This window comes from Rhopilema esculentum, chromosome 20 (assembly GCF_057945365.1).
Source record: "Rhopilema esculentum isolate cy_ngs chromosome 20, ASM5794536v1, whole genome shotgun sequence".
NCBI classification, from domain to species: Eukaryota; Metazoa; Cnidaria; class Scyphozoa; order Rhizostomeae; family Rhizostomatidae; genus Rhopilema; species Rhopilema esculentum.
In genome coordinates, this window is record NC_142834.1 from 6,028,006 (window position 1) to 6,055,200 (window position 27,195).

The window sequence follows — 27,195 nt, forward strand, 5'->3', positions numbered from 1 at the left end:
CTTCGTTGCTGAAGGGAGCTATGCTTTAGAATTTCCCTAAAATCCTTCGTTATCTTTATTTTATTGCCTGTAATTTTTTATTGCTTTGTTGCTGTAGGGAGCTATGCTTTAGAATTTTCCTAAATTACTTCACTCTCTTTTTTTCATTGCCTGTCAATATTTATTGCTTCGTTGCTGTAGGGAGCTATGCTTCAGAATCTCCCTAAAATCCTTCACTCTCTCTATTTCATTGCCTCTCTATTTTTAATACTAAGTTGCAGTAGGGAGCTATGCTTCAGAATCTCCCAAAAATCCTTCGTTCTCTTAATTTCAGTGCCTGTCATTTTTATTGCTTCGTTGCTGTAGGGAGCTATGCCTCAGAATTTTTTTGAAATGCTTTGCTCTCTTTATTTCATTGCCTGTCATTTTTTATTGCTTTGTTGCTGTAGGGAGCTATGCTTTAGAATTTCCCTAAAATCCTTCGTTATCTTTATTTCATTGCCTGCAATTTTTTATTGCTTTGTTGCTGTAGGGAGCTATGCTTTAGAATTTCCCTAAAATACTTCACTCTCTTTTTTTCATTGCCTGTCAATATTTATTGCTAAGTTGCTGTAGGGAGCTATGCTTCAGAATTTTTTTTGATATCTTTTGCTTTCTTAATTTCATTGCCTGTCATTTTTTATTGCTTCTTTGCTGTACGGAGCTATGCTTCAGAAAATCCCTAAAATCCTTCGCTGTCTTTATTTCATTGCCTGTCATTTTTTATTGCTTTGTTGCTGTAGGGAGCTATGCTTCAAAATCTACCTAAAATCCTTCGCTCTCTTTATTTCATTGCCTGTCATTATTTATTGCTAAGTTGCTGTAGGAGGCTATGCTTCAGAATTTCCCAAAAATCCTTGGTTCTCTTTTTTTCATTGCTTGTCAATTTTTATTGCTAAGTTGCTGTAAGGAGCTATGCTTTAGATTTTTCCTAAAATCCTTGGCTCTCTTTATTTTTTTGCCTGTCATTTTTTATTGCTTCGTTGCTGTAGAGAGCTATGTTTCAGAATTTTCCTAAAATACTTCACTCTCTTTTTCTCATTGCCTGTCAATTTTTCATGCTAAATTTTCTGTAGGGAGCTTTGTTTCAGAATTTCCCTAAAATACTTCACTCTCTTTATTTTATTGCCTGTCATTTTTTATTGCTTCGTTGCTGTAGAGAGCTATGCTTCAGAATCTCCCTAAAATCGATCACTCTCTTTATTTCATTGCCTCTCTATTTTAATACTAAGTTGCTGTAGGGAGCTATGCTTCAGAACTTTTTTGATATCCTTTGCTCTCTTTATTTCATTGCCTTTCATTTTCTATTGCTTTGTTGCTGTAGGAAGCTATGCTTCAGAATTTCCCAAAAATCCTTCCTTCTCTTTATATCATTGCCTGTCATTTTTATTGCTTCGTTGCTGTAAGAAGCTATGCTTTAGATTTTTCCTAAAATCCTTTGCCCTCCTTATTTCATTGCCTGTCATTTCTATTGCTAAGTTTCTGTAGGGAGCTTTGCTTCAGAATTTTTTTTTTAAATCCTTTGCTCTCTTTATTTCATTGCCTGTCATTTTTTATTGCTTCGTTGCTGTACAGAGCTTTGCTTCAGAATCTCCCTAAAATCCTTTGCTGTCTTTATTTCATTGCTTGTCATTTTTTATTGCTTTGTTGCTGTAGGGAGCTATGCTTCAGAATTTCCTAAAAATCCTCCGTTCTCTTTATATCATTGCCTGTCATTTTTATTGCTTCGTTGCTGTAAGAAGCTATGCTTTAAATTTTTCCTGAAATCCTTTGCCCTCTTTATCTCATTGCCTGTCATTTCTATTGCTAAGTTGCTGTAGGGAGCTATGCTTCAGAATTTGTTTGAAATCCTTTGCTTTCTTTATTTCATTGCCTGTCATTTTTATTGCTTCGTTGCTGTACGGAGCTATGCTTCAGAATCTCCCTAAAATCCTTCTCTCTCTATATTTCATTGCCTGTCATTTTTTATTGCTTTGTTGCTGTAGGGAGCTATGCTTCAAAATCTACCTAAAATTCTTCGCTCTCTTTATTTCATTGCCAGTCATTATTGATTGCTAAGTTGCTGTAGGAGGCTATGCTTCAGAATTTCCCAAAAATCCTTGGTTCTCTTTTTTTCATTGCCTGTCATTTTTTATTGCTTTGTTGCTGTATGGAGCTAGGCTTCAGAATTTCCCAAAAATCCTTGGTTCTCTTTTTCATTGTCTGTCATTTTTATTGCTCCGTTGCTGTAAGAAGCTATGTTTTGGATTTTTCCTAAAATCCTTTGCCCTCTTTTTTTAATTGCCTGTCATTTCTATTGCTAACTTGCTGTAGGGAGCTATGCTTCAGAATTTTTTTGAAATCCTTTGCTTTTTTTTATTTCATTGCCTGTCATTTTTTATTGCTTCGTTTCTGTACGGAGATATGCTTCAGAATCTCCCTAAAATCCTTCGCTGTCTTTATTTAATTGCCTGTCATTTTTTATTGCTTTGTTGCTGAAGGGAGCTATGCTTCAGAATTTCCCAAAAATCCTTGGTTCTCTTTTTTCATTGCCTGTCATTTTTATTGCTTCGTTGCTGTAAGAAGCTATGTTTTGGATTTTTCCAAAAATCCTTTGCCCTCTTTATTTAATTGCCTGTCATTTCTATTGCTAAGTTGCTGTAGGGAGCTATGCTTCAGAATTTTTTTGAAATGCTTTGCTCTCTTTATTTCATTGCCTGTCATTTTTTATTGCTTTGTTGCTGTAGGGAGCTATGCTTTAGAATTTCCCTAAAATACTTCACTCTCTTTATTTCATTGCCTGTCATTTTTATTACTTCGTTGCTGTAGGCAGCTATGCTTCAGAATCTCCCTAAAATCCTTCACTCTCTCTATTTCATTGCCTCTCTATTTTTAAAACTAAGTTGCTGTAGGGAGCTATGCTTCAGAATCTCCCAAAAATCCTTCGTTCTCTTAATTTCAGTGCCTGTCATTTTTATTGCTTCGTTGCTGTAGGGAGCTATGCTTTAGAATTTCCCTAAAATCCTTCGTTATCTTTATTTTATTGCCTGTAATTTTTTATTGCTTTGTTGCTGTAGGGAGCTATGCTTTAGAATTTTCCTAAATTACTTCACTCTCTTTTTTTCATTGCCTGTCAATATTTATTGCTTCGTTGCTGTAGGGAGCTATGCTTCAGAATCTCCCTAAAATCCTTCACTCTCTCTATTTCATTGCCTCTCTATTTTTAATACTAAGTTGCAGTAGGGAGCTATGCTTCAGAATCTCCCAAAAATCCTTCGTTCTCTTAATTTCAGTGCCTGTCATTTTTATTGCTTCGTTGCTGTAGGGAGCTATGCCTCAGAATTTTTTTGAAATGCTTTGCTCTCTTTATTTCATTGCCTGTCATTTTTTATTGCTTTGTTGCTGTAGGGAGCTATGCTTTAGAATTTCCCTAAAATCCTTCGTTATCTTTATTTCATTGCCTGCAATTTTTTATTGCTTTGTTGCTGTAGGGAGCTATGCTTTAGAATTTCCCTAAAATACTTCACTCTCTTTTTTTCATTGCCTGTCAATATTTATTGCTAAGTTGCTGTAGGGAGCTATGCTTCAGAATTTTTTTTGATATCTTTTGCTTTCTTAATTTCATTGCCTGTCATTTTTTATTGCTTCTTTGCTGTACGGAGCTATGCTTCAGAAAATCCCTAAAATCCTTCGCTGTCTTTATTTCATTGCCTGTCATTTTTTATTGCTTTGTTGCTGTAGGGAGCTATGCTTCAAAATCTACCTAAAATCCTTCGCTCTCTTTATTTCATTGCCTGTCATTATTTATTGCTAAGTTGCTGTAGGAGGCTATGCTTCAGAATTTCCCAAAAATCCTTGGTTCTCTTTTTTTCATTGCTTGTCAATTTTTATTGCTAAGTTGCTGTAAGGAGCTATGCTTTAGATTTTTCCTAAAATCCTTGGCTCTCTTTATTTTTTTGCCTGTCATTTTTTATTGCTTCGTTGCTGTAGAGAGCTATGTTTCAGAATTTTCCTAAAATACTTCACTCTCTTTTTCTCATTGCCTGTCAATTTTTCATGCTAAATTTTCTGTAGGGAGCTTTGTTTCAGAATTTCCCTAAAATACTTCACTCTCTTTATTTTATTGCCTGTCATTTTTTATTGCTTCGTTGCTGTAGAGAGCTATGCTTCAGAATCTCCCTAAAATCGATCACTCTCTTTATTTCATTGCCTCTCTATTTTAATACTAAGTTGCTGTAGGGAGCTATGCTTCAGAACTTTTTTGATATCCTTTGCTCTCTATATTTCATGGCCTTTCATTTTCTATTGCTTTGTTGCTGTAGGAAGCTATGCTTCAGAATTTCCCAAAAATCCTTCGTTCTCTTTATATCATTGCCTGTCATTTTTATTGCTTCGTTGCTGTAAGAAGCTATGCTTTAGATTTTTCCTAAAATCCTTTGCCCTCCTTATTTCATTGCCTGTCATTTCTATTGCTAAGTTTCTGTAGGGAGCTTTGCTTCAGAATTTTTTTTTTAAATCCTTTGCTCTCTTTATTTCATTGCCTGTCATTTTTTATTGCTTCGTTGCTGTACAGAGCTTTGCTTCAGAATCTCCCTAAAATCCTTTGCTGTCTTTATTTCATTGCTTGTCATTTTTTATTGCTTTGTTGCTGTAGGGAGCTATGCTTCAGAATTTCCTAAAAATCCTCCGTTCTCTTTATATCATTGCCTGTCATTTTTATTGCTTCGTTGCTGTAAGAAGCTATGCTTTAAATTTTTCCTGAAATCCTTTGCCCTCTTTATCTCATTGCCTGTCATTTCTATTGCTAAGTTGCTGTAGGGAGCTATGCTTCAGAATTTGTTTGAAATCCTTTGCTTTCTTTATTTCATTGCCTGTCATTTTTATTGCTTCGTTGCTGTACGGAGCTATGCTTCAGAATCTCCCTAAAATCCTTCTCTCTCTATATTTCATTGCCTGTCATTTTTTATTGCTTTGTTGCTGTAGGGAGCTATGCTTCAAAATCTACCTAAAATTCTTCGCTCTCTTTATTTCATTGCCAGTCATTATTGATTGCTAAGTTGCTGTAGGAGGCTATGCTTCAGAATTTCCCAAAAATCCTTGGTTCTCTTTTTTTCATTGCCTGTCATTTTTTATTGCTTTGTTGCTGTATGGAGCTAGGCTTCAGAATTTCCCAAAAATCCTTGGTTCTCTTTTTCATTGTCTGTCATTTTTATTGCTCCGTTGCTGTAAGAAGCTATGTTTTGGATTTTTCCTAAAATCCTTTGCCCTCTTTTTTTAATTGCCTGTCATTTCTATTGCTAACTTGCTGTAGGGAGCTATGCTTCAGAATTTTTTTGAAATCCTTTGCTTTTTTTTATTTCATTGCCTGTCATTTTTTATTGCTTCGTTTCTGTACGGAGATATGCTTCAGAATCTCCCTAAAATCCTTCGCTGTCTTTATTTAATTGCCTGTCATTTTTTATTGCTTTGTTGCTGAAGGGAGCTATGCTTCAGAATTTCCCAAAAATCCTTGGTTCACTTTTTTCATTGCCTGTCATTTTTATTGCTTCGTTGCTGTAGGGAGCTATGCTTTAGAATTTCCCTAAAATCCTTCGTTATCTTTATTTTATTGCCTGTAATTTTTTATTGCTTTGTTGCTGTAGGGAGCTATGCTTTAGAATTTTCCTAAATTACTTCACTCTCTTTTTTTCATTGCCTGTCAATATTTATTGCTTCGTTGCTGTAGGGAGCTATGCTTCAGAATCTCCCTAAAATCCTTCACTCTCTCTATTTCATTGCCTCTCTATTTTTAATACTAAGTTGCAGTAGGGAGCTATGCTTCAGAATCTCCCAAAAATCCTTCGTTCTCTTAATTTCAGTGCCTGTCATTTTTATTGCTTCGTTGCTGTAGGGAGCTATGCCTCAGAATTTTTTTGAAATGCTTTGCTCTCTTTATTTCATTGCCTGTCATTTTTTATTGCTTTGTTGCTGTAGGGAGCTATGCTTTAGAATTTCCCTAAAATCCTTCGTTATCTTTATTTCATTGCCTGCAATTTTTTATTGCTTTGTTGCTGTAGGGAGCTATGCTTTAGAATTTCCCTAAAATACTTCACTCTCTTTTTTTCATTGCCTGTCAATATTTATTGCTAAGTTGCTGTAGGGAGCTATGCTTCAGAATTTTTTTTGATATCTTTTGCTTTCTTAATTTCATTGCCTGTCATTTTTTATTGCTTCTTTGCTGTACGGAGCTATGCTTCAGAAAATCCCTAAAATCCTTCGCTGTCTTTATTTCATTGCCTGTCATTTTTTATTGCTTTGTTGCTGTAGGGAGCTATGCTTCAAAATCTACCTAAAATCCTTCGCTCTCTTTATTTCATTGCCTGTCATTATTTATTGCTAAGTTGCTGTAGGAGGCTATGCTTCAGAATTTCCCAAAAATCCTTGGTTCTCTTTTTTTCATTGCTTGTCAATTTTCATTGCTAAGTTGCTGTAAGGAGCTATGCTTTAGATTTTTCCTAAAATCCTTGGCTCTCTTTATTTTTTTGCCTGTCATTTTTTATTGCTTCGTTGCTGTAGAGAGCTATGTTTCAGAATTTTCCTAAAATACTTCACTCTCTTTTTCTCATTGCCTGTCAATTTTTCATGCTAAATTTTCTGTAGGGAGCTTTGTTTCAGAATTTCCCTAAAATACTTCACTCTCTTTATTTTATTGCCTGTCATTTTTTATTGCTTCGTTGCTGTAGAGAGCTATGCTTCAGAATCTCCCTAAAATCGATCACTCTCTTTATTTCATTGCCTCTCTATTTTAATACTAAGTTGCTGTAGGGAGCTATGCTTCAGAACTTTTTTGATATCCTTTGCTCTCTTTATTTCATTGCCTTTCATTTTCTATTGCTTTGTTGCTGTAGGAAGCTATGCTTCAGAATTTCCCAAAAATCCTTCGTTCTCTTTATATCATTGCCTGTCATTTTTATTGCTTCGTTGCTGTAAGAAGCTATGCTTTAGATTTTTCCTAAAATCCTTTGCCCTCCTTATTTCATTGCCTGTCATTTCTATTGCTAAGTTTCTGTAGGGAGCTTTGCTTCAGAATTTTTTTTTTAAATCCTTTGCTCTCTTTATTTCATTGCCTGTCATTTTTTATTGCTTCGTTGCTGTACAGAGCTTTGCTTCAGAATCTCCCTAAAATCCTTTGCTGTCTTTATTTCATTGCTTGTCATTTTTTATTGCTTTGTTGCTGTAGGGAGCTATGCTTCAGAATTTCCTAAAAATCCTCCGTTCTCTTTATATCATTGCCTGTCATTTTTATTGCTTCGTTGCTGTAAGAAGCTATGCTTTAAATTTTTCCTGAAATCCTTTGCCCTCTTTATCTCATTGCCTGTCATTTCTATTGCTAAGTTGCTGTAGGGAGCTATGCTTCAGAATTTGTTTGAAATCCTTTGCTTTCTTTATTTCATTGCCTGTCATTTTTATTGCTTCGTTGCTGTACGGAGCTATGCTTCAGAATCTCCCTAAAATCCTTCTCTCTCTATATTTCATTGCCTGTCATTTTTTATTGCTTTGTTGCTGTAGGGAGCTATGCTTCAAAATCTACCTAAAATTCTTCGCTCTCTTTATTTCATTGCCAGTCATTATTGATTGCTAAGTTGCTGTAGGAGGCTATGCTTTAGAATTTTCTTAAAATCCATGGATCTCTTTATTTCATTGCCTGTCTTTTTTTTGCTAAGTTGCTTTTGGGAGTTATGCTTTAGAATTTCCCTAAAATCCTTGATTATCTTTATTTCATTGCCTGTCCTTTTTTTGCTAACTTGCTGTAAGGAGCTATGCTTTAGATTTTTCCTAAAATCCTCGGCTCTCTTTATTTTTTTGCCTGTCATTTTTTATTGCTTCGTTGCTGTAGAGAGCTATGTTTCAGAATTTCCCTAAAATACTTCACTCTCTTTTTCTCATTGCCTGTCAATTTTTCATGCTAAATTTTCTGTAGGGAGCTATGTTTCAGAATTTCCCTAAAATACTTCACTCTCTTTATTTTATTGCCTGTCATTTTTTATTGCTTCGTTTCTATAGAGAGCTATGCTTCAGAATCTCCCTAAAATCGATCACTCTCTTTATTTCATTGCCTCTCTATTTTAATACTAAGTTGCTGTAGGGAGCTATGCTTCAGAACTTTTTTGAAATCCTTTGCTCTCTTTATTTCATTGCCTTTCATTTTTTATTGCTTTGTTGCTGTAGGGAGCTATGCTTCAGAATTTCCCAAAAATCCTCCGTTCTCTTTATATCATTGCCTGTCATTTTTATTGCTTCGTTGCTGTAAGAAGCTATGCTTTAGATTTTTTCTAAAATCCTTCATTCTCTTTATTTAATTGCCTGTCATTTCTATTGCTAAGTTGCTGTAGGGAGCTATGCTTCAGAATTTTTTTGAAATCCTTTGCTTTCTTTATTTCATTGCCTGGTTTTTTTTATTGCTTCGTTGCTGTACGGAGCTATGCTTCAGAATCTCCCTAAAATCCTTCTCTCTCTATATTTCATTGCCTGTCATTTTTTATTGCTTTGTTGCTGTAGGGAGCTATGCTTCAAAATCTACCTAAAATTCTTCGCTCTCTTTATTTCATTGCCAGTCATTATTTATTGCTAAGTTGCTGTAGGAGGCTATGCTTCAGAATTTCCCAAAAATCCTTGGTTCCCATTTTTGTCATTGCCTGTCATTTTTTATTGCTTTGTTGCTGTAGGGAGCTATGCTTCAGAATTTCCCAAAAATCCTTCATTCTCTTTATTTAATTGCCTGTCATTTCTATTGCTAAGTTGCTGTAGGGAGCTATGCTTCAGAATTTTTTTGAAATCCTTTGCTTTCTTTATTTCATTGCCTGTCATTTTTTATTGCTTCGTTTCTGTACGGAGATATGCTTCAGAATCTCCCTAAAATCCTTCGCTGTCTTTATTTAATTGCCTGTCATTTTTTATTGCTTTGTTGCTGAAGGGAGCTATGCTTCAGAATTTCCCAAAAATCCTTGGTTCTCATTTTTCATTGCCTGTCATTTTTATTGCTCCGTTGCTGTAAGAAGCTATGTTTTGGATTTTTCCTAAAATCCTTTGCCCTCTTTATTTAATTGCCTGTCATTTCTATTGCTAAGTTGCTGTAGGGAGCTATGCTTCAGAACTTTTTTGAAATCCTTTGCTTTTTTTATTTCATTGCCTGTCATTTTTTATTGCTTCGTTGCTGTACGGAGCTAAGCTTCAGAATATCCCTAAAATCCTTCGCTGTCTTTATTTCATTGCCTGTTATTTTTTATTGCTTTGTTGCTGTAGGGAGCTATGCTTCAAAATTTCCCTAAAAATCCTTCTCTCTCTTTATTTCATTGCCTCTCTATTTTTAATACTAAGTTGCTGTAGGGAGCTATGCTTCAGAATTTCCCAAAAATCCTTCGTTCTCTCAATTTCATTGCCTGTCATTTTTATTGCGTCGTTGCTGTAAGTAGCTATGCTTTAGATTTTTCCTAAAATCCTTTGCCCACTTTATTTCATTGCCTGTCATTTCTATTGCTAAGTTGCTGTAGGGAGCTATGCTTTAGAACTTTCTTAAAATCCATGGATCTCTTTATTTCATTGCCTGTCTTTTTTTTGCTAAGTTGCTATTGGGAGTTATGCTTTAGAATTTCCCTAAAATCCTTGATTATCTTTATTTCATTGCCTGTCCTTTTTTTGCTAACTTGCTGTAGGGAGCTATGCTTTAGATTTTCATCAAAATCCTTCGTTCTCTTTATTTCATTGCCTGTCATTTTTTTTGCTAAGTTGCTGTAAGGAGCTATGTTTTAGAATTTCCCTAGAATCCTTCGTTCTCTTTATTTCATTGCCTGTCATTTTTTATTGCTTCGTTGCTGTAGGGAGCTGTGTTTTAGATTTTCCCTAGAATCATTCGCTCTCTTTAATTCATTGCCTGTGAATGTTTTTGCAAAGTTGCTGTAGGGAGCTTGGCTTTGAAATTTCCCAAAAATCCTTGGTTCTCTTTTTTTCATTGCTTGTCATTTTTTATTGCTTTGTTGCTGTAGGGAGCTATGCTTTAGAATTTCCCTAAAACATTCGCTTTCCTCATTTGATTGACTGCCTATATTAATCGCTAACTTGCTGTAGGAAGCTATGTTTTAAAATTTCCCTAGAATCTATGGCTCTCTTTAATTAATTGTCTGTCGGTTTTTATTGCTAAGTTGTTTTGGGGGGCTATGTTTTGAAATTTTCCTAAAATACTTCACTCTCTTTATTTCATTGCCTGTCAATTTTCAATGCTAAGTTGCTGTAGGGAGCTATGCATTAGATTTTCATTAAAATCCTTCGTTCTCTTTATTTCATTGCCTGTCATTTTTTATTGCTTCGTTGCTGTAGGGAGCTGTGTTTTAGATTTTCATTAGAATCCTTCGCTCTCTTTATTTAGTTGTCTGTCGATTTTTATTGCTTGGTTGCTGTAGGGAGCTTTGCTTTGGAATTTCCCTAAAATCCATCGCTTTCATTATCTAATTGTCTGTCAATTTTTATTGCTAAAATGCTGTAGGAAGCTACGTTTCACAATTTCCATAATATCCTTTCCTCTCGTTATTTCATTGCCTGTCAATTTTCAATGCTAAGTTGCTGTAGGAAGCTATGCTTTAGATCTTCATTAAAATCCTTGGCGCTCTTTATTTCATTGCCTGTCATTTTCTATTGCTAAGTTGCTGTAGGAGGCTATGCTTCAGAATTTCCCAAATTTCCTTGGTTTTCTTTTTTTCATTGCTTGTCAATTTTTATTGCTAAGTTGCTGTAAGGAGCTATGCTTTAGACTTTTCCTAAAATCCATGGTTCTTTTTATTTCATTGCCTGTCTTTTTTTCATGCTAGGTTTGCTGTAGGGAGCTATGTCTCAGGATTTCCCTAAAATATTTCACTCTCTTTTTTCATTGCCTGTCATTCTTTATTGCTTCGTTGCTTTAGGGAGCTATGCTTTAGAATTTTCTTAAAATCCATGGATCTCTTTTTTTGAGTGACTGTCATTTTTCATTGCTATAATGCTGTAAGGATCTTTGCTTTGGAATCTCCGAAAAATCCTCCGTTCTCTTTATTTCGTTACCTGTCATTTTTTATTGTTTCGTTGCTGATGGGAGCTATCCTTTATAATTTCCCTAAAATCCTTCGCTCTCTTTATTTAATTGCCTGTCATTTCTATTGCTAAGTTGCTGTAGGGAGCTATGCTTCAGAATTTGTTTGAAATCCTTTGCTTTCTTTATTTCATTGCCTGTCATTTTTTATTGCTTCGTTTCTGTACGGAGATATGCTTCAGAATCTCCCTAAAATCCTTCGCTGTCTTTATTTAATTGCCTGTCATTTTTTATTGCTTTGTTGCTGAAGGGAGCTATGCTTCAGAATTTCCCAAAAATCCTTGGTTCTATTTTTTCATTGCCTGTCATTTTTATTGCTTCGTTGCTGTAAGAAGCTATGTTTTGGATTTTTCCTAAAATCCTTTGCCCTCTTTATTTAATTGCCTGTCATTTCTATTGCTAAGTTGCTGTAGGGAGCTATGCTTCAGAATTGTTTTGAAATCCTTTGCTTTTTTTTATTTCATTGCCTGTCATTTTTTATTGCTTCGTTTCTGTACGGAGATATGCTTCAGAATCTCCCTAAAATCCTTCGCTGTCTTTATTTAATTGCCTGTCATTTTTTATTGCTTTGTTGCTGAAGGGAGCTATGCTTCAGAATTTCCCAAAAATCCTTGGTTCTCTTTTTTCATTGCCTGTCATTTTTATTGCTTCGTTGCTGTAAGAAGCTATGTTTTGGATTTTTCCTAAATTCCTTTGCCCTCTTTATTTAATTGCCTGTCATTTCTATTGCTAAGTTGCTGTAGGGAGCTATGCTTCAGAATTGTTTTGAAATCCTTTGCTTTTTTTTATTTCATTGCCTGTCATTTTTTATTGCTTCGTTGCTGTACGGAGCTAAGCTTCAGAATATCCCTAAAATCCTTCGCTGTCTTTATTTAATTCCCTGTTATTTTTTATTGCTTTGTTGCTGTAGGGAGCTATGCTTCAAAATTTCCCTAAAAATCCTTCTCTCTCTTTATTTCATTGCCTCTCTATTTTTAATACTAAGTTGCTGTAGGGAGCTATGCTTCAGAATTTCCCAAAAATCCTTCGTTCTCTCAATTTCATTGCCTGTCATTTTTATTGCTCCGTTGCTGTAAGAAGCTATGTTTTGGATTTTTTCTAAAATCCTTTGCCCTCTTTATTTCATTGCCTGTCATTTCTATTGCTAAGTTGCTGTAGGGAGCTATGCTTTAGATTTACATTAAAATCCTTCGTTCTCTTTATTTCACTGCCAGTCATTTTTTTGCTAAGTTGCTGTAAGGAGCTATGCTTTAGAAATTCCCTAAAATCATTTGCAATCTTGAATTCATTGACTGCCTTTTTTATTGCTAACTTGCTGTAGGGAGCTATATTTTAGAATTTCCCTAAAATACTTCACTCTCTTTATATCATTGCCTGTTAATTTTCAATGCTAAGTTGCTGTAGGAAGCTATGCTTTAGAATTTCCCTAAAATACTTCACTCTCTTTATTTCATTGCCTGTGAATTTTTTTTGCTAAATTGTTGTAGGGAGCTATGCTTTAGAAATTCCCTAAAATCCTTCGCTCTCTTCATTTCATTGACTGCCTTTTTTATCGCTAACTTGCTCTAGGGAGCTATGCTTTAGAATTTCCCTAAAATACTTCACTCTCTTTATTTCATTGCCTGTGAATTTTTTTTGCTAAATTGTTGTAGGGAGCTATGCTTTAGAAATTCCCTAAAATCCTTCGCTCTCTTCATTTCATTGACTCCCCTTTTTTATCGCTAATTTGCTGTAGGGAGCTATGTTTTAGAATTTCCCTAAAATAATTCACTCTCTTTATTTCATTGCCTGTCAATTTTCAATGCTAAGTTGCTGTAAGAAGGTATGCTTTAGATTTTCATTAAAATCCTTCGTTCTCTTTATTTCATTGCCAGTCATTATTTATTGCTAAGTTGCTGTAGGAGGCTATGCTTCAGAATTTCCCAAAAATCCTTGGTTCCCTTTTTTGTCATTGCCTGTCATTTTTTATTGCTTTGTTGCTGTAGGGAGCTATGCTTCAGAATTTCCCAAAAATCCTTCATTCTCTTTATTTAATTGCCTGTCATTTTTTATTGCCTTGTTGCTGTAGGGAGCTATGCTTTAGAATTTCCCTAAAAACATTCGCTTTCCTCATTTCATTGACTGCCTTTTTTTGTCGCTAACTTGCTGTAGGAAGCTATGTTTTAGAATTTCCCTAGAATCTATGGCTCTCTTTAATTAATTGTCTGTCGGTTTTTATTGCTAAGTTGTTTTCGGGGGCTATGTTTTGAAATTTTCCTAAAATACTTCACTCTCTTTATTTCATTGCCTGTCAATTTTCAATGCTAAGTTGCTGTAGGGAGCTATGCATTAGATTTTCATTAAAATCCTTCGTTCTCTTTATTTCATTGCCTGTCATTTTTTATTGCTTCGTTGCTGTAGGGAGCTGTGTTTTAGATTTTCATTAGAATCCTTCGCTCTCTTTATTTAGTTGTCTGTTGATTTTTATTGCTTGGTTGCTGTAGGGAGCTTTGCTTTGGAATTTCCCTAAAATCCATCGCTTTCATTATCTAATTGTCTGTCAATTTTTATTGCTAAAATGCTGTAGGAAGCTACGTTTCACAATTTCCATAATATCCTTTCCTCTCGTTATTTCATTGCCTGTCAATTTTCAATGCTAAGTTGCTGTAGGAAGCTATGCTTTAGATCTTCATTAAAATCCTTGGCGCTCTTTATTTCATTGCCTGTCATTTTTTATTGCTAAGTTGCTGTAAGGGGCTATGCTTCAGAATTTCCCAAATTTCCTTGGTTTTCTTTTTTTCATTGCTTGTCAATTTTTATTGCTAAGTTGCTGTAAGGAGCTATGCTTTAGACTTTTCCTAAAATCCATGGTTCTTTTTATTTCATTGCCTGTCTTTTTTTCATGCTAGGTTTGCTGTAGGGAGCTATGTCTCAGGATTTCCCTAAAATATTTCACTCTCTTTTTTCATTGCCTGTCATTCTTTATTGCTTCGTTGCTTTAGGAAGCTATGCTTTAGAATTTTCTTAAAATCCATGGATCTCTTTATTTGAGTGACTGTCATTTTTCATTGCTATAATGCTGTAAGGATCTTTGCTTTGGAATCTCCGAAAAATCCTCCGTTCTCTTTATTTCGTTACCTGTCATTTTTTATTGTTTCGTTGCTGATGGGAGCTATCCTTTATAATTTCCCTAAAATCTATCGCTCTCTTTATTTAATTGCCTCTCATTTCTATTGCTAAGTTGCTGTAGGGAGCTATGCTTCAGAAATGTTTTGAAATCCTTTGCTTTCTTTATTTCATTGCCTGTCATTTTTTATTGCTTCGTTTCTGTACGGAGATATGCTTCAGAATCTCCCTAAAATCCTTCGCTGTCTTTATTTAATTGCCTGTCATTTTTTATTGCTTTGTTGCTGAAGGGAGCTATGCTTCAGAATTTCCCAAAAATCCTTGGTTCTCTTTTTTCATTGCCTGTCATTTTTATTGCTCCGTTGCTGTAAGAAGCTATGTTTTGGATTTTTCCTAAAATCCTTTGCCCTCTTTATTTAATTGCCTGTCATTTCTATTGCTAAGTTGCTGTAGGGAGCTATGCTTCAGAATTGTTTTGAAATCCTTTGCTTTTTTTTATTTCATTGCCTGTCATTTTTTATTGCTTCGTTTCTGTACGGAGATATGCTTCAGAATCTCCCTAAAATCCTTCGCTGTCTTTATTTAATTGCCTGTCATTTTTTATTGCTTTGTTGCTGAAGGGAGCTATGCTTCAGAATTTCCCAAAAATCCTTGGTTCTCTTTTTTCATTGCCTGTCATTTTTATTGCTTCGTTGCTGTAAGAAGCTATGTTTTGGATTTTTCCTAAATTCCTTTGCCCTCTTTATTTAATTGCCTGTCATTTCTATTGCTAAGTTGCTGTAGGGAGCTATGCTTCAGAATTTTTTTGAAATCCTTTGCTTTTTTTTATTTCATTGCCTGTCATTTTTTATTGCTTCGTTGCTGTACGGAGCTAAGCTTCAGAATATCCCTAAAATCCTTCGCTGTCTTTATTTCATTGCCTGTTATTTTTTATTGCTTTGTTGCTGTAGGGAGCTATGCTTCAAAATTTCCCTAAAAATCCTTCTCTCTCTTTATTTCATTGCCTCTCTATTTTTAATACTAAGTTGCTGTAGGGAGCTATGCTTCAGAATTTTCCAAAAATCCTTCGTTCTCTCAATTTCATTGCCTGTCATTTTTATTGCTCCGTTGCTGTAAGAAGCTATGTTTTTGATTTTATCTAAAATCCTTTGCCCTCTTTATTTCATTGCCTGTCATTTCTATTGCTAAGTTGCTGTAGGGAGCTATGCTTTAGAATTTTCTTAAAATCCATGGATCTCTTTATTTCATTGCCTGTCTTTTTTTTGCTAAGTTGCTATTGGGAGTTATGCTTTAGAATTTCCCTAAAATCCTTGATTATCTTTATTTCATTGCCTGTCCTTTTTTTGCTAACTTGCTGTAGGGAGCTATGATTTAGATTTACATTAAAAACCTTCTCTCTCTTTATTTCATTGCCTCTCTATTTTTAATACTAAGTTGCTGTAGGGAGCTATGCTTCAGAATTTCCCAAAAATCCTTCGTTCTCTCAATTTCATTGCCTGTCATTTTTATTGCTTCGTTGCTGTAAGAAGCTATGCTTTAGATTTTTTCTAAAATCCTTTGCCCTCTTTATTTCATTGCCTGTCATTTCTATTGCTAAGTTGCTGTAGGGAGCTATGCTTTAGAATTTTCTTAAAATCCATGGATCTCTTTATTTCATTGCCTGTCCTTTTTTTGCTAACTTGCTGTAGGGAGCTATGCTTTAGATTTACATTAAAATCCTTCGCTCTCTTTATTTCATTGACTAACTTTTTTTATCGCTAACTTGCTGTAGGGAGCTATGTTTTAGAATTTCCATAAAATACTTCACCGTCTTTATTTCATTTTCTGTTAATTTTCAATGCTAAGTTGCTGTAGGAAGCTATGCTTTAGATTTTCATTAAAATCCTTCGTTCTCTTTATTTCATTGCCTGTCATTTTTTATTGCTTTGTTGTTGTAGGGAGCTATGCTTCAGAATCTCCCTAAAATCCTTCGCTCTCTTTATTTCATTGCCTGTCATTTTTTATTGCTTTGTTGCTATAGGGAGCTATGCTTCAAAATCTACCTAAAATCCTTTGCTCTCTATATTTCATTGCCTGTCATTTTTTATTGCTTTGTTGCTGTAGGGAGCTATGCTTCAAAATCTGTCTAGAATACTTGACTCTCTTTATTTCATTGCCTTTCAATTTTCAATGCTAAGTTGCTGTAGGAAGCTATGCTTTGGATTTTCATTAAAATCCTTCGTTCTCTTTATTTCATTGCCAGTCATTTTTTTGCTAAGTTGCTGTAAGGAGCTATGCTTTAGAAATTCCCTAAAATCATTCGCAATCTTGATTTCATTGACTGCCTTTTTTATCGCTAACTTGCTGTAGGGAGCTATATTTTAGAATTTCCCTAAAATACTTCACTCTCTTTATATCATTGCCTGTTAATTTTCAATGCTAAGTTGTTGCTGTAGGAAGCTATGCTTTAGAATTTCCCTAAAATACTTCACTCTCTTTATTTCATTGCCTGTCAATTTGCAATGCTAAGTTGCTGTAGGAAGCTATGCTTTAGATTTTCATTAAAATCCTTCGTTCTCTTTATTTCATTGCCAGTCATTTTTTTTGCTAATTTGCTGTAGGGAGCTATGCTTTAGAAATTCCCTAAATCCTTCGTTCTCTTTGTTTCATTGACTGCCTTTTTTATCGCTAACTTGCTCTAGGGAGCTATGCTTTAGAATTTCCCTAAAATACTTCACTCTCTTTATTTCATTGCCTGTGAATTTTTTTTGCTAAATTGTTGTAGGGAGCTATGCTTTAGAAATTCCCTAAAATCCTTCGCTCTCTTCATTTCATTGACTCCCCTTTTTTATCGCTAATTTGCTGTAGGGAGCTATGTTTTCGAATTTCCCTAAAATACTTCACTCTCTTTATTTCATTGCCTGTCATTTTTTTTTGCTAAGTTGCTGTAGTGAGCTATGCTTCAGAAATTCCCTAAAATCCTTCGTTCTCTTTTTTTCATTGCTTGTCATTTTTTTTGCTAAGTTGCTGTAGGGAGCTATGCTTTAGAAATTCCCTAAAATCCTTCGTTCTCTTTATTTCATTGCTTGTCATTTTTTTTGCTAAGTTGCTGTAGGGAGCTATGCTTTAGAAATTCCCTAAAATCCTTCGTTCTCTTTTTTTCATTGCTTGTCATTTTTTTTGCTAAGTTGCTGTAGTGAGCTATGCTTTAGAAATTCCCTAAAATCCTTCATTCTCTTTGTTTCATTGACTGCCTTTTTTATCACTAACTTGCTCTAGGAAGCTACGCTTTAGAATTTCCCTAAAATACTTCACTCTCTTTATTTCATTGCCTGTGAATTTTTTTTGCTAAATTGTTGTAGGGAGCTATGCTTTAGAAATTCCCTAAAATCCTTCGCTCTCTTCATTTCATTGACTCCCCTTTTTTATCGCTAATTTGCTGTAGGGAGCTATGTTTTAGAATTTCCCTAAAATAATTCACTCTCTTTATTTCATTGCCTGTCAATTTTCAATGCTAAGTTGCTGTAGGAAGCTATGCTTTAGATTTTCATTAAAATCCTTCGTTCTCTTTATTTCATTGCCAGTCATTTTTTTTGCTAAGTTGCTGTAGGGAGCTATGCTTTAGAAATTCCCTAAAATCCTTCGTTCTCTTTATTTCATTGCTTGTCATTTTTTATTGCTTCGTTGCTGTAAGGAGCTTTGCTTTAGATTTTTCCTAAAATCTTTGGCTCTCTTTATTTTATTGCCTGTCATTTTTTATTGCTTCCTTGCTCTAGGGAGCTATCCTCCAGAATCTCCCTAAAATCCTTCGCTGTCTTTATTTCATTGCCTGTCATTTTTTATTGCTTTGTTGTTGTAGGGAGCTATGCTTCAGAATCTCCCTAAAATCCTTCACTCTCTTTATTTCATTGCCTGTCATTTTTTATTGCTTTGTTGCTATAGGGAGCTATGCTTCAAAATCTACCTAAAATCCTTTGCTCTCTATATTTCTTTGCCTGTCATTTTTTATTGCTTTGTTGCTGTAGGGAGCTATGCTTCAAAATCTGTCTAAAATACTTGACTCTCTTTATTTCATTGCCTTTCAATTTTCAATGCTAAGTTGCTGTAGGAAGCTATGCTTTGGATTTTCATTAAAATCTTTCGTTCTCTTTATTTCATTGCCTGTGAATTTTTTTTGCTAAGTTGCTGTAGGGAGCTTGGCTTTGAAATTTCCCAAAAATCCTTGGTTCTCTTTTTTTCATTGCTTGTCATTTTTTATTGCTAAATTGTTGTAGGGAGCTATGATTCAGAATTTTCTTAAAATCCTTCGCTTTCTTAGTTTTATTGCCTGTCAATTTTTATTGCTAAGATGCTGTAGGGAGCTTTGTTTTAGACATTCCCTAAAATCTTTCTCTCGATATATTTCATTGCCTGTCAGTTTTTATTGCTTCGTTGCTGTAGGGAGCTATGCTTTAACATTTTCCTAAAATACTTCACTCTCTTTATTTCATTGCCTGTCAATTTTCATTGCTAAGTTGCTGTAGGAAGCTATGCTTTAGATTTTCATTAAAATCCTTCGTTCCCTTTATTTCATTGCCAGTCATTTTTTTGCTAAGTTGCTGTAGGGAGCTATGCTTTAGAAATTCCCTAAAATCCTTCCCCCCCCCCTTTATTTCAATTACTGCCTTTTTTATCGCTAACTTGCTGTAGGGAGCTATGTTTCAGAATTTCCCGAAAATACTTCACTCTCTTTATTTCATTGCCTGTCAATTTTCAATGCTAAGTTGCTGTACGGAGCTATGCTTCAGAATATCCCTAAAATCCTTCGTTCTCTTTATTTCATTGCTTGTCATTTTTTATTGCTTCGTTGCTGTAGGGAGCTATGCTTTAGAATTTCCCTAGAATCCTTGGTTCTCTTTATTTCATTGCCTGTGAATTTTTTTTGCTAAGTTGCTGTAGGGAGCTTGGCTTTGAAATTTTCCAAAAATCCTTGGTTCTCTTTTTTTCATTGCTTGTCATTTTTTATTGCTAAATTGTTGTAGGGAGCTATGATTCAGAATTTTCTTAAAATCCTTAGCTTTCTTAATTTTCTTGCCTGTCAATTTTTATTGCTAAGTTGCTGTAAGGAGCTATGCTTTAGAAATTCCCTAAAATCATTCGCAATCTTGATTTCATTGACTGCCTTTTTTTATCGCTAACTTGCTGTAGGGAGCTATATTTTAGAATTTCCCTAAAATACTTCACTCTCTTTATATCATTGCCTGTCAATTTTCAATGCTACGTTGCTGTAGGAAGCTATGCTTTAGAATTTCCCTAAAATACTTCACTCTCTTTATTTCATTGCCTGTCAATTTGCAATGCTAAGTTGCTGTAGGAAGCTATGCTTTAGAATTTCCCTAAAATACTTCACTCTCTTTATATCATTGCCTGTCAATTTTCAATGCTAAGTTGCTGTAGGAAGCTATGCTTTAGAATTTCCCTAAAATACTTCACTCTCTTTATTTCATTGCCTGTCAATTTGCAATGCTAAGTTGCTGTAGGAAGCTATGCTTTAGATTTTCATTAAAATCCTTCGTTCTCTTTATTTCATTGCTTGTCATTTTTTATTGCTTCGTTGCTGTAGGGAGCTATGCTTTAGAATTTCCCTAAAATACTTCACTCTCTTTATTTCATTGCCTGTGAATTTTTTTTGCTAAGTTGCTGTAGTGAGCTATGCTTAAGAAATTCCCTAAAATCCTTCGTTCTCTTTTTTTCATTGCTTGTCATTTTTTATTGCTTCGTTGCTGTAGGGAGCTATGCTTTAGAATTTCCCTAGAATCCTTGGTTCTCTTTATTTCATTGCCTGTGAATTTTTTTTGCTAAGTTGCTGTAGGGAGCTTGGCTTTGAAATTTCCCAAAAATCCTTGGTTCTCTTTTTTTCATTGCTTGTCATTTTTTATTGCTAAATTGTTGTAGGGAGCTATGATTCAGAATTTTCTTAAAATCCTTCGCTTTCTTAATTTTATTGCCTGTCAATTTTTATTGCTAAGATGCTGTAGGGAGCTTTGTTTTAGACATTCTCTAAAATCTTTCTCTCGATATATTTCATTGCCTGTCAGTTTTTAATGCTTCGTTGCTGTAGGGAGCTATGCTTTAACATTTTCCTAATATACTTCACTCTCTTTATTTCATTGCTTGTCAATTTTCAATGCTAAGTTGCTGTAGGAAGCTATGCTTTAGATTTGCATTGAATTCCTTCGTTCTCTTTATTTCATTGCCAGTCATTTTTTTTCCTAAGTTGCTGTAGGGAGCTATGCTTTAGAAATTCCCTAAAATCTTTCCCCCCCCCCTTTATTTCATTTACTGCCTTTTTTTATCGCTAACTTGCTGTAGGGAGCTATGTTTCAGAATTTCCCGAAAATACTTCACTCTCTTTATTTCATTGCTTGTCATTTTTATTGCTTCGTTGCTGTAAGAAGCTATGCTTTATTTTTTTCCTAAAATCCTTTGCCCTCTTTATTTCATTGCCTGTCATTTCTAATGCTAAGTTGCTGTAGGGAGCTTTGCTTCAGAATTGTTTTGAAATCCTTTCCTCTCTTTATTTTATTGCCTGTCATTTTTTATTGCTTCGTTTCTGTACAGAGCTATGCTTCAGAATCTCCCTAAAATCCTTTGCTGTCTTTATTTCATTGCCTGTCATTTTTTATTGCTTTGTGGCTGTAAGAAGCTATGCTTCAGACCTTTTCTAAAATCCTTTGCCCTCTTTATTTCATTGCCTTTTTATTTGGTAAGTTGCTGTAGAGAGCTATGCTTCAGAATTTTTTTGAAATCCTTCGCTTTCTTTATTCAATTGCCTGTCATTTTTTATTGCTTTGTTGCTGTAGGGAGCTATCCTTTAGACTTTTTCTAAAATCCTTTGCCCTCTTTATTTCGTTGCCTGTCATTTCTTTTGCTAAGTTGCTGTAGGGAGCTATGCTTCAGAATTTTTTTGAAATCCTTCGCTTTCTTTATTTCTTTGCCTGACATTTTTTATTGCTTTGTTGCTGTAGAGAGCTATGCTTTAGAATTTCCCAAAAATCCTTCGTTCTCTTTATTTCATTGCTTGTTATCTTTTAATGCCAACTTGCTGTAGGGAGCTTTGCTTTGGAATTTCCCAAAAACCCCTCGTGCTCTCTATTTCATTGCCTGTCATTTTTATTGCTTCGTTGCTGTAAGAAGCTATGCTTTAGATTTTTCCTAAAATCCTTTGCCCTCTTTATCTCATTGCCTGTCATTTCTATTGCTAAGTTGCTGTAGGGAGCTATGCTTCAGAATTTTTTTTGATATCCTTTGCTTTCTTAATTTCATTGCTTGTCATTTTTTATTGCTTCGTTGCTGTACGGAGCTATGCTTCAGAATATCCCTAAAATCCTTCGCTGTCTTTATTTCATTGCCTGTCATTTTTTATTGCTTTGTTGCTGTAGGGAGCTATGCTTCAAAATCTAGCTAAAATCCTTCGCTCTCTTTATTTCATTGCCTGTCATTATTTATTGCTAAGTTGCTGTAGGAGGCTATGCTTCAGAATTTTTTTGAAATCCTTTGCTCTCTTTATTTCATTGCTTGTCATTTTTTATTGCTTCGTTGCTGTACAGAGCTTTGCTTCAGAATCTCCCTAAAATCCTTTGTTGTCTTTATTTCATTGCCTGTCATTTTTTATTGCTTTGTTGCTGTAGGGAGCTATGCTTCAGAATTTCCCAAAAATCCTCCGTTCTCTTTATATCATTGCCTGTCATTTTTATTGCTTCGTTGCTGTAAGAAGCTATGCTTTAAATTTTTCCTAAAATCCTTTGCCCTCTTTATCTCATTGCCTGTCATTTCTATTGCTAAGTTGCTGTAGGGAGCTATGCTTCAGAATTTTTTTTGATATCCTTTGCTTTCTTAATTTCATTGCTTGTCATTTTTTATTGCTTCGTTGCTGTACGGAGCTATGCTTCAGAATATCCCTAAAATCCTTCGCTGTCTTTATTTCATTGCCTGTCATTTTTTATTGCTTTGTTGCTGTAGGGAGCTATGCTTCAAAATCTAGCTAAAATCCTTCGCTCTCTTTATTTCATTGCCTGTCATTATTTATTGCTAAGTTGCTGTAGGAGGCTATGCTTCAGAATTTTTTTGAAATCCTTTGCTCTCTTTATTTCATTGCCTGTCATTTTTTATTGCTTCGTTGCTGTACAGAGCTTTGCTTCAGAATCTCCCTAAAATCCTTTGCTGTCTTTATTTCATTGCCTGTCATTTTTTATTGCTTTGTTGCTGTAGGGAGCTATGCTTCAGAATTTCCCAAAAATCCTCCGTTCTCTTTATATCATTGCCTGTCATTTTTATTAGTTCGTTGCTGTAAGAAGCTATGCTTTAAATTTTTCCTAAAATCCTTTGCCCTCTTTATCTCATTGCCTGTCATTTCTATTGCTAAGTTGCTGTAGGGAGCTATGCTTCAGAATTTTTTTGAAATCCTTTGCTTTCTTTATTTCATTGCCTGTTTTTTTATTGCTTCGTTGCTGTACGGAGCTATGCTTCAGAATCTACCTAAAATCCTTCGCTCTCTTTATTTCATTGCCAGTCATTATTTATTGCTAAGTTGCTGTAGGAGGCTATGCTTCAGAATTTCCCAAAAATCCTTGGTTCTCTTTTTTTCATTGCCTGTCATTTTTTATTGCTTTGTTGCTGTATGGAGCTAGGCTTCAGAATTTCCCAAAAATCCTTCGTTCTCTTAATTTCATTGCCTGTCATTTTTATTGCTTCGTTGCTGTAAGAAGCTATGCTTTAGATTTTTTCTAAAATCCTTCATTCTCTTTATTTAATTGCCTGTCATTTCTATTGCTAAGTTGCTGTAGGGAGCTATGCTTCAGAATTTTTTTGAAATCCTTTGCTTTCTTTATTTCATTGCCTGTCATTTTTTATTGCTTCGTTTCTGTACGGAGCTATGCTTCAGAATCTCCCTCAAATCCTTCGCTGTCTTTATTTAATTGCCTGTCATTTTTTATTGCTTTGTTGCTGAAGGGAGCTATGCTTCAGAATTTCCCAAAAATCCTTGGTTCTCTTTTTTTCATTGCCTGTCATTTTTATTGCTTCGTTGCTGTAAGAAGCTATGTTTTGGATTTTTCCTAAAATCCTTTGCCCTCTTTATTTAATTGCCTGTCATTTCTATTGCTAAGTTGCTGTAGGGAGCTATGCTTCAGAATTTTTTTGAAATCCTTTGCTTTTTTTTATTTCGTTGCCTGTCATTTTTTATTGCTTCGTTGCTGTACGGGGCTAAGCTTCAGAATATCCCTAAAATCCTTCGCTGTCTTTATTTCATTGCCTGTTATTTTTTTGTGCTTTGTTGCTGTAGGGAGCTATGCTTCAAAATTTCCCTAAATATCCTTCTCTCTCTTTATTTCATTGCCTCTCTATTTTTAATACTAAGTTGCTGTAGGGAGCTATGCTTCAAAATCTACCTAAAATCCTTTGCCCTCTTTATTTCATTGCCTGTCATTTCTTTTGCTAAGTTGCTGTAGGGAGCTATGCTTCAGAATTTTTTTGAAATCCTTCGCTTTCTTTAATTAATTGCATGTCATTTTTTGTTGCTTCGTTGCTGTAGAGAGCTATGCTTTAGACTTTTTCTAAAATCCTTTGCCCTCTTTCTTTCATTGCCTGTCATTTCTTTTGCTAAGTTGCTGTAGGGAGCTATGCTTCAGAATTTTTTTGAAATCCTTTGCTTTCTTTAATTAATTGCATGTCATTTTTTGTTGCTTCGTTGCTGTAGAGAGCTATGCTTCAGAATCTCCCTAAAATCCTTCACTCTCTTTATTTGATTGCCTCTCTTTTTTTAATACTAAGTTGCTGCAAAGAGCTATGCTTCAGAATTTCCCAAAAATCCTTCGTTCTCTTTATATCATTGCCTGTCATTTTTATTGCTTCGTTGCTGTAAGAAGCTATGCTTTAAATTTTTCCTAAAATCCTTTGCCCTCTTTATCTCATTGCCTGTCATTTCTATTGCTAAGTTGCTGTAGGGAGCTATGCTTCAGAATTTTTTTTGATATCCTTTGCTTTCTTAATTTCATTGCTTGTCATTTTTTATTGCTTCGTTGCTGTACGGAGCTATGCTTCAGAATATCCCTAAAATCCTTCGCTGTCTTTATTTCATTGCCTGTCATTTTTTATTGCTTTGTTGCTGTAGGGAGCTATGCTTCAAAATCTAGCTAAAATCCTTCGCTCTCTTTATTTCATTGCCTGTCATTATTTATTGCTAAGTTGCTGTAGGAGGCTATGCTTCAGAATTTTTTTGAAATCCTTTGCTCTCTTTATTTCATTGCCTGTCATTTTTTATTGCTTCTTTGCTGTACAGAGCTTTGCTTCAGAATCTCCCTAAAATCCTTTGCTGTCTTTATTTCATTGCCTGTCATTTTTTATTGCTTTGTTGCTGTAGGGAGCTATGCTTCAGAATTTCCCAAAAATCCTCCGTTCTCTTTATATCATTGCCTGTCATTTTTATTGCTTCGTTGCTGTAAGAAGCTATGCTTTAAATTTTTCCTAAAATCCTTTGCCCTCTTTATCTCATTGCCTGTCATTTCTATTGCTAAGTTGCTGTAGGGAGCTATGCTTCAGAATTTTTTTTGATATCCTTTGCTTTCTTAATTTCATTGCTTGTCATTTTTTATTGCTTCGTTGCTGTACGGAGCTATGCTTCAGAATATCCCTAAAATCCTTCGCTGTCTTTATTTCATTGCCTGTCATTTTTTATTGCTTTGTTTCTGTAGGGAGCTATGCTTCAAAATCTAGCTAAAATCCTTCGCTCTCTTTATTTCATTGCCTGTCATTATTTATTGCTAAGTTGCTGTAGGAGGCTATGCTTCAGAATTTTTTTGAAATCCTTTGCTCTCTTTATTTCATTGCCTGTCATTTTTTATTGCTTCGTTGCTGTACAGAGCTTTGCTTCAGAATCTCCCTAAAATCCTTTGCTGTCTTTATTTCATTGCCTGTCATTTTTTATTGCTTTGTTGCTGTAGGGAGCTATGCTTCAGAATTTCCCAAAAATCCTCCGTTCTCTTTATATCATTGCCTGTCATTTTTATTAGTTCGTTGCTGTAAGAAGCTATGCTTTAAATTTTTCCTAAAATCCTTTGCCCTCTTTATCTCATTGCCTGTCATTTCTATTGCTAAGTTGCTGTAGGGAGCTATGCTTCAGAATTTTTTTGAAATCCTTTGCTTTCTTTATTTCATTGCCTGTTTTTTTATTGCTTCGTTGCTGTACGGAGCTATGCTTCAGAATCTACCTAAAATCCTTCGCTCTCTTTATTTCATTGCCAGTCATTATTTATTGCTAAGTTGCTGTAGGAGGCTATGCTTCAGAATTTCCCAAAAATCCTTGGTTCTCTTTTTTTCATTGCCTGTCATTTTTTATTGCTTTGTTGCTGTATGGAGCTAGGCTTCAGAATTTCCCAAAAATCCTTCGTTCTCTTAATTTCATTGCCTGTCATTTTTATTGCTTCGTTGCTGTAAGAAGCTATGCTTTAGATTTTTTCTAAAATCCTTCATTCTCTTTATTTAATTGCCTGTCATTTCTATTGCTAAGTTGCTGTAGGGAGCTATGCTTCAGAATTTTTTTGAAATCCTTTGCTTTCTTTATTTCATTGCCTGTCATTTTTTATTGCTTCGTTTCTGTACGGAGCTATGCTTCAGAATCTCCCTCAAATCCTTCGCTGTCTTTATTTAATTGCCTGTCATTTTTTATTGCTTTGTTGCTGAAGGGAGCTATGCTTCAGAATTTCCCAAAAATCCTTGGTTCTCTTTTTTTCATTGCCTGTCATTTTTATTGCTTCGTTGCTGTAAGAAGCTATGTTTTGGATTTTTCCTAAAATCCTTTGCCCTCTTTATTTAATTGCCTGTCATTTCTATTGCTAAGTTGCTGTAGGGAGCTATGCTTCAGAATTTTTTTGAAATCCTTTGCTTTTTTTTATTTCGTTGCCTGTCATTTTTTATTGCTTCGTTGCTGTACGGGGCTAAGCTTCAGAATATCCCTAAAATCCTTCGCTGTCTTTATTTCATTGCCTGTTATTTTTTTGTGCTTTGTTGCTGTAGGGAGCTATGCTTCAAAATTTCCCTAAATATCCTTCTCTCTCTTTATTTCATTGCCTCTCTATTTTTAATACTAAGTTGCTGTAGGGAGCTATGCTTCAAAATCTACCTAAAATCCTTTGCCCTCTTTATTTCATTGCCTGTCATTTCTTTTGCTAAGTTGCTGTAGGGAGCTATGCTTCAGAATTTTTTTGAAATCCTTCGCTTTCTTTAATTAATTGCATGTCATTTTTTGTTGCTTCGTTGCTGTAGAGAGCTATGCTTTAGACTTTTTCTAAAATCCTTTGCCCTCTTTCTTTCATTGCCTGTCATTTCTTTTGCTAAGTTGCTGTAGGGAGCTATGCTTCAGAATTTTTTTGAAATCCTTTGCTTTCTTTAATTAATTGCATGTCATTTTTTGTTGCTTCGTTGCTGTAGAGAGCTATGCTTCAGAATCTCCCTAAAATCCTTCACTCTCTTTATTTGATTGCCTCTCTTTTTTTAATACTAAGTTGCTGCAAAGAGCTATGCTTCAGAATTTCCCAAAAATCCTTCGTTCTCTTTATTTCATTGCCTGTCATTTCTATTGCTAAGTTGCTGTAGAGAGCTATGCTTCAGAATTTTTTTGAAATCCTTTGCTCTCTTTATTTCATTGCCTGTCATTTTTTATTGCTTCGTTGCTGTACGGAGCTATGCTTCAGAATATCCCTAAAATCCTTCGCTGTCTTTATTTCATTGCCTGTCATTTTTTATTGCTAAGTTGATGTAGGAGGCTATGCTTCAGAATTTCCCAAAAATCCTTTGTTCTCTTTTTTTCATGGCTTGTCAATTTCTATTGCTAAGTTGCTGTAGAGAGCTATGCTTAGAATTTTTTTGAAAAACTTCACTCTCTTTATTTCATTGCCTGTCATTTTTTATTGCTTCGTTGCTGTACGGAGCTATGCTTCAGAATATCCCTAAAATCCTTCGTTCTCTTTATATCATTGCCT

The 27,195-nt window shown here is 34.8% G+C and overlaps 1 long non-coding RNA gene across 1 annotated transcript in view; it reads left to right on the forward strand.

The window, feature by feature from the left end:
- Positions 1-27,195, forward strand: part of LOC148957838 (uncharacterized) — a 58,942-nt gene that overhangs the window by 20,637 nt on the left and 11,110 nt on the right. The gene's annotated exons all lie outside the window — the stretch shown is intronic.